Source organism: Ochotona princeps, chromosome 18 (genome assembly GCF_030435755.1).
Source record: "Ochotona princeps isolate mOchPri1 chromosome 18, mOchPri1.hap1, whole genome shotgun sequence".
NCBI lineage: Eukaryota > Metazoa > Chordata > Mammalia > Lagomorpha > Ochotonidae > Ochotona > Ochotona princeps.
This window is the reverse complement of record NC_080849.1, coordinates 41,439,972-41,448,071: the sequence shown is the minus strand read 5'-3', so window position 1 is coordinate 41,448,071 and position 8,100 is coordinate 41,439,972. Positions and strand designations below refer to the sequence as shown.

General features: G+C 38.9%; 1 long non-coding RNA gene across 1 annotated transcript; it reads right to left on the bottom strand.

The window, feature by feature from the left end:
- Positions 1-3,810: 3,810 nt before the first annotated feature.
- Positions 3,811-8,069, bottom strand: LOC131482551 (uncharacterized). Its single transcript, XR_009247099.1, has 3 exons — positions 7,843-8,069; positions 7,180-7,300; positions 3,811-3,927 (listed from the first exon to the last, which is right to left on the bottom strand). It is a non-coding gene; the product is annotated as an uncharacterized LOC131482551 (long non-coding RNA).
- Between the last annotated feature and the right edge of the window lie 31 nt (positions 8,070-8,100).

Genomic DNA, 8,100 nt, shown 5'->3' with positions numbered 1-8,100 from the left:
ATGTAATATTATTCAATATTCAATGAGAAAGAAATGCTTACGTGCATGAAATTCAGTTACTATGTTAAGTGAAAAAAGTGTCAGAAAAGACATGATTGTATTTATGAGAAACCTAACATAGTAAAGTTCATTTATAAAAACATAAATAGTGAATCCCAGCTGCAAGGAGAGGAAACAATAGGAATTATTCCTTAGTGAGTAAATGATTTCAGTTTGGGAATATTGAAAAATTCTGGTTGCTCAGAAATACACATATCACTTCATATCACTGAACTAGACACTTAAAACTAAGATAATAAATTTTTAACACTTTTTAAAGATTTATTTTTATTAGAAAGTCAGATTAACAGAGAAGAAGATCTTCCGTACGTTGATTCACTCTCCAAGTGACCGCCACGACCGGAACTGTGCCAACCCGAAGCCAGGAGCCAGGAGCTTCTTCCAGATCTCCCACGAGGGTGTAGGGTGCCAAGGCTTTGGGCCGTCCTCGACTGCTTTCCCAGGCCACAAGCAGGGAGTTGGATGTGAAACAGGGCTACTGGGATTAGAACCGGTGCCCATATGGGATCCTGGCACGTGCAAGGTGAGGACGTTAGCCACTAGGCTGCCATGCCGGGCCCTAAGATACTGAATTTTATATTGAGTGCATTTTATCACAAAATACACATAAAAAGATATAGAGAATGATACTGTAGATTGTGCTGCTGCAAATATAGGATTACAGATCCCCTTTTCATATTCAGATTTCATTTCTATTGGGTATATTCTTAGCAGCGGGATACCTGGGTCATATCGCAGATTTACCTTTTGGGTAGTATTCATACAGATGTATACCTATGTAAAATCCACTAAATTGTATGCTTAAAATTTGTACATACTACTAGATTTGTTACATTTTTAAAAACATTTGTGCCTATGAAATATTGACAGGGAATTAAAACAAATGGGTTTTCATCTTGCGATGTAAAGAAAAAACAAAAATTTCTCCAAGTAAATCAAAATTTTAAATCAATCAATCCGATTAAATCCATTTTGGAAGTCATTTACAAGCAGACTTTACAATTTAGAAAATCAAGTTACTGTTTTAGAAACCAAACTTGAAAAGCTTTGTAACAATACAGAAGGACAGAAATAAAGGGAGACAAGGAGGAAAGAGCTAGGGTTCTAAAGTTTTGATTTTTTCACATTTTATCTATTTATTTGGAAAGTGCAGTTACGGACTGGGAGAGGGACACACACACACACACACACACACACACACACACAGAGAGTTCTCTACCCATTGGTTCATTCCCCTTGGCTACAAGGGTCCAGCCTGGGTCCAGTTAAAGGCAGGAGCCAAGAGCTACTTCTGGGTTTCCCATGTAGGTATTAGGAGACCAAACACTTGGGTAATCTGCTTCTATTTGTGCTGGCACATCAGCGTGGGGCTGGATAGGAATAGAACAGCCAGGAAATGAACCCCTGCCCATCTGAGATGCAGTGTAAAAGAATTTTAATTCTTTGTTTTATACTCTTTTACTTAATTTTATGATTGTCTTCTGCTTATGAAAAGTGAATTCATTTTTCTATCATCCATAATGATAAAAAGCTTTTACACTAAATTTAAAATCTAAATAAATGACACCAATGAGGGAAAATGTTATACAAATAAGAGCATACAGTGTAGTAGATAATATTTGATGGATTTGCTACATCAGTGAATAGTCATGATCAAGAATATTAGTTTTACTTTACTTTAAATTTCTTTGAGAAGAAAGAGAAAGATAGAGACAGAGAACATATTTCTATCTGCTCGTTTACTCCTCACATTCCAATAATGATCATGTTGGGCCCAAAGAGGGAGCTAGTTCACTCGTCCCAGGATTTCCACAGGGTGGAAAGCAGCCATCACTGCTGCATCTCTGGGCCTGCTTTGGCAGGAAGCTGGATTCAGGAGCCAGAGCTGGGTACTGAACACAGGCACTCCAATTTAGAACATGGTCATCTTAAATTCTAGGTCAAATGCCTGCTCTAATTCCTACCTTTCAAACTGTGCACCACTCAGGATACAGTGATAACATCTCACACTATGCTGCTCTATGCAGCTGCAATATGAATCATCTGCGCATGCCTCTCAACCGTTAGTTACTTGGCAGTCATCTTGGTTATCAAGTTTTGATATTGACTGTCTCAGTAATGCAGTATTTGTAATCAAGGCACCATTACTTAATTTATCAATGGGTCTGGGGCATAAGAGTAGTGATGCTGGAAATTCATAAATGCCAGATAGAAACCCTAATGTGCTTTCTTTAAGTGAAAAGGTGATAGTTCCTGACTCAAAAATTTTTAACAAGGTGTGCTGAAGTTGTTAAGATCTATGGTAAGGGCAACTCTGATCATAAATGTGCTAGTTTGTTGCATCTCAAACTGCAAGTTACAATTGCATTGTAGTATTCAGCTAATATGAGAAAGACATTAACTTTGTGGATGGAGGGCATAAAAAATAGTTTCAATAGTCAGGTAATGGGTTACATCAGAAAGCATTGAGCCTCTGTGAAGACTTCAGCAAGGTTTCCCTTGAAACAAACACCTCCAAAACACAGTTCAAGAACAGGTATATACTATTGTCTAGCACTTGGTATTCTCCACAGTTTCAGACACTCCTTGGGGTTCTTGCAATGTATCTGTCCGTGAATAAGATGGGGTTACTGTAATTCTAAACTGGGGAAAATTTATGTGTACAAGTTTATATTAGCACTATTTATAGATGAACAGAGTAAAGATTAAATAAACTACGGTGTCTTTTCTGAGTAGAACAAAATGTAACTACTAGAAGTTACAGTAGGCAGATAACAAATGCTAAAAAAAAAAACCAGTGTACAACAGATACAGTGTTCGAAAGAAACAGAGGTCTGTAGAAGGTAAAAACAAGATTAAAAGAAAAAGTGCAAAAATATCAGCAGTGATTATAACTGAATGTTGAAAATATGAGTGGTTTTAACGTTTCTGCATACTTCTCCATGTCTTCCAAAAATTTCAAAATAAGCACAAGCTGTTTTTATAATAAAAAGGAAAACATGACTATTGCTTTTAAAGTCCTAGCCTATGCCCTAGGGAATGTAAGAAGCAGCAATAAAAAGAATGTGAAAATAAACAAGAAAAAAAGACCAAGTATATACAGCATTGTTACTGAAAAAATATGTAGAGTATATATATAAATAAAATATGTAGAGTATATATATATATATATATGGATGCCATGTATTAATTGGTCAGTATTAACTACTGTCTCTCTTCTAGTCATAGAGAGTTTTAGGCAGGAGGTTTGAATTCAGTATGTCTTTGCTTGATGGGAAGGAGAAGAAAATGATGAAATATCACTTTTAAATACCAGAAAAAAAATTGTGTTTTCAGATATTTGGTACGGACGTCCTTAAGCTGTGACTGAGGTGAGTGACAGGAGCTGTGATGAGTATGAATGGGAAAGACGTATTGAGTGGAGAGCCTGTCACTGACAATAAAGGTGATTTACCCACCTCAGGGCCTTAAAAACGAATGTGTAAACAGCAATGGGTCAGAAAACATACTTGGGCTTGGAATTTCAGTGGACTGTTGCTGAGTAGGAGGGAGAAATTTGGATAGCTGGGTGATGCAAAAATGAGACAGGGTTTGTAACAACCAAATGCATGTTATTATCTCCCTGATATGGGATTATCTCTCTTATTATGATGACACACTCAACATCTCAGGGTTCCACAAACACAACGGCATCCACTCTTGGAATAAGCTTTACTATCAACCATTTGCATACTTGCATTGAGATTGTGGTGGCAAAGGCATCACATAGGGAAGTCATTGCTTTACAGAAATCTGTTTCCCTCTTCTTCTCCATTCTGTTTCTGGGGTCAATGCAAGTATTTTTGCAGTTGAATGGAATAGCACCTCCTAAGAAATAAGAACCAGATGTTAGAGGACAGCATTCCAGGGTGAGTCAGAAGCCTTAAGGACTTGAAGCTCCAAGCTTGCTCTACACTTTCCTTTGCTGGCATCTCGACAGATGCCCAGAGCCCCAACTTTACCCAGGCAGCACCTAGTCCACAGTGGTCCTCAAAATGTCAAAAGACACTTACTCCCAAGGCTGACTAACCTGTGGAAAGAAAATCTTGGCTGATCTCAGAAGGAGTACACTGAGATAAAGCTGTGCATTTTTCCTGATTCACTTCTCAGATCTAGAAAAATATGTGCATATATTCTCCTTTTGCGTAAATATTAATCATTTAAATTCAATTTCTTGAAAGAGAATGGACACTAAATTTTCACAGCCTTCTGTTTACTGAAGTTGTTCAGAATCAAGTGAAGTTGTTTTACATTAGAACAATTCTAATGCCCACTGGAAAGTTTTATTAAACATAGTAAGTACCATATTTTCTTGGCAATGTTAGCTAGAATTTCTAGAGGAACTTAGCTATATCACATTCCGAACACACTTGTGGTATGCATTTTTGAAATGCCATGCAATTTATTGAAATTATTGAAATAACATGGCACCAAATCACAATTGATGTGCAATTTATGGTATGTACCTGTGTTTTTTGAGACAGACTAGACATGATACCCACCAAGTTGAGGAAATATAAAAATATAGGCAAGATATATTTCTATATAACCTTACAATTTTAAAAGCTTAAGTGTATTCCTTAACTTTTTTGAAAAGCTTTTATAGTTCTATTGTACAGAGCTTCTGTTTTAAGAAAAGACATTAATATGAGTTAATACATCATTGCTTTACAATGCTCCATTGTGGAGAGCTTCCTTTTACTGTAGGTCATATAAAAAAGTATCAAAGGTGCATATATCTTCCTGTGTATTTACCCAAGAATAATTCTTTTCTGAAGTGCAACTGTTTTGTTACCTATTGCTAAGAAACTACTGGAAACATAGTGACTTAAAGCAGCAGCCACTTTCCTCTGTTGTGTGGACAGCATTTGGAGGGCTCTACTGGTTGCTTTCATTTTATTTATTTATTTATTTATTTATTTTGACTGTAGTACTGAGTTTATGCTCCATCATCAGTGATGAGCTGCTGCAATAGGCCATACTTCTAGGGTCTCTATGCTCAAGGTCAGCAAAGTTAGCAGTTGTTCACTTGATCTCTTCACCTGGTTGGTTTAGGTTTCCTCACGCTGTTGAGTTGGGCTTCCCAGAGTGAAGACTTGCTGGTTGCCAAGTGCTTTCACAGAGTAGGCCAGAAACTGGTACAGCGCCACATTAGCTGCATTCTATTGGTTACAGCAGGTCACAGGGCCACAGACCAGATGTAGTGTGGGAGGAACACCCCAAGGAAGGGAATACGACGACACAATTCACTGGGGAAGATCTTTGGAGACTAAGACTCATTGATATTAGAGAAAGAAACTTCATAAACATTAAACTGAATCTATTTCTTACCAAAGAACCAAACATTAATATACACTGGCTTGTCAGTTCCTATACATACAGAAGTCTACATTCAAATATTTCTGATTATTAAGGTTCCTTGTCCAAATTCAAACTCAAATTATTTTAGCACTGCAATCTCTTCATGAGGGTCTAGCATGAGTCTCAAAATGTTTCCAGATGTTTGAGTTCCAAAATCTAGAAAAGTTTAGAACTAGTTTATGTATATTTGCTTAGTAGCCAACTTTGTAATTTTTTATCAACAAAGAATATGATCAAAAGTATTATTGTTTTTGCTTCTGAAAGTATTAATTTTTAGAAAAAGTATCATTTCAGATGAAAGCACACTTTTTAAATAGATCTGCTTATTTTATAAAAACTTACTACATTTTTGGTCAGCCGATCTTTTAAATTACACAAAATATGGCATATTTCACAAATCTGCCTGTCATCCTCTGCACAGGCCATGCTCACCTCTGTGTCTTCTCAGTTTTAGTTGTACACATGTGCCAAAACAAGCACTACAGGTCTTTATTCTCATTTTGCTGCAACTCATGAAAACTCCACCAATGGCTGCCACTGCTTCTTGACCCAGTGTTTAGGAATCCCCTGTCAGTACAGTACTGACTGAACTTTGTCAAGGCCTTTTTTACTCTGAATTTCCGTTCACCACTTTACATCATTCCTAAGGGACTGCAATCACACTGATCACATTACAAATTTTAAATTCTTTTACACAACATGGAATCATTTCAGTCTGTGCCAGTGCAAATAATACAGCTATTAATACGTCATGGATGGTGTTAGCACAGTTAGGACTTACAAAGCAGGTTCTGCAGTCAGACTCTCTCTTCCAATCTGGGTCTGTTATGACCACGCAAGTCTACCTAGCCCCTTCATATCTCAGTTTTCCATTTGTGATGCATATCCGGCCACAGCAGAATTCTTTTGAAGTTTGAATGAAATAATAGTTACAATGTATATAGGGTAGGGCCCGGTGGATATTAAATAATCAGTAGGCATAATAATATCATGTTATTTTACTTATACAAGTATTGGTATTTCACAGTTGTACTTAGGCTCTTCATATAATTCAAGAGTGATGTCAAATAGCTGCAGTGCCTTTGAAGACATTCTCAAGGAGATAACAAAATTTTAAATTTGGAAGGGAATCTAAATATTGTCTAATTCCTTCCTATTACAAGGAGAAACATTTTAATTAACAAGATGAATATAAAGTTCTTCTGTCTTTTACTAAAGCCAAGCAGCTTTGTAGGTGAGTAAACGACAAAGGCTCAATGCAAGTTTCCAGTCTTGCTGGGTGCCTTGTCATTCCCACCTACACTTACCACTGACACTTCTATTGTCTCACCATCCACATTTTTTATTTTTATCTAAGTGGAAAGCAACATAAAGTTCAGTTCTCAGAAAAACAACAAAATTCCTAAGGCTACCTAAAAATGGGAATAAAATAAAGGACAAGCTGGGCTTAAAAATTTAGTTTGGGGCAAATGCCAGATTTATTTTAAGCTCTATGTTTAAAAATAAATTTAATTCACATGACTGACTGAAAATACTGAAGCCAAGAAAAGTCACTGCAAAAGCATTTAATGAAATACCTGAAGTTCAGTGGTCATCTTTGTTGTGATTTTTGTGAAGACTTAGTTCCTATCTTGATTTATGCGGAGGAGCTCATATGTAAATGTTTCTTGCATCTAATAAAATAGTTTTCAAACACCATATTCCTGGTCTCTGACTCACGTTATAGGGTTGGTGGATGAGCCTGACGCAGAGCCACCGTTTTCACACAGAAAGACCACCGGTCCACGGGCAGCATTTTCCAGGCGGAGGGACAACATCCACATTGCCTTCCTGGTGACCTCTAGGCAAAAGGAAAAACTGATTAAACTCCTCCTGAAAGCACTGAAGAACATGATTTTATCCCCAGGTGGAGTGCTAAGTCTTTCACCCACTCACACCAAGTCCATGAAACAACTGAAATAGGAAGAAAATGCCCATGATTTTCATGTCTGACAATGGTTCTGGTCAAGCCACAGTCTCACATTCCGCCTAATGTTTTCACTGTCCTGGGAGCGGGGGATTAGCGACCTGAGCGATTAGGGACGTCCTTACACTTATTTTTCTTTTGCCCTCTGATGTTGTTTTCTTTCTTATCCTGTAAAATTAAACGACGTTTGACTTGTACTGATGATTCTCTCAAGGCGTTAATACTGTAACTCTCCCTGACAGACGCGCTGGGCTTGGAAGGACTCACGTGGCCTGGCGAGAACCACTGCGACTAAGCTGGACCTGACGAGGAGGGACCACAGAAGTGCAACCTGCACAGAAGTGCTGAGAACTCCCACGAAAAACCATCCTGCATCCCACAGAACCTGTGTGAGCTACAAAACGAGTAAGAAGCACCTTTCCCTTCTCGTCAGTTCTCTGGACGCGCGGCAGCCTTGAGGAAGGCGAGCCCCGCAGCTGCCCCGACGGAGCCCGGGAGCAGCGAGAGCTCCGCCTCCGCTCTGACAGGACCGCTCCGGGACCCTGAGCGACTCCCCAGAGCCGGCCCGCCGAGCCTCCGGCTCCTCCCGGCCCTTGGCGCTCTCCGCCGGCGCGCGAGGCCCCGGCCGCGCCCCTCTGCCCGCCCCGCCCCGCCCTGCGGACGGCTTAGGCCCC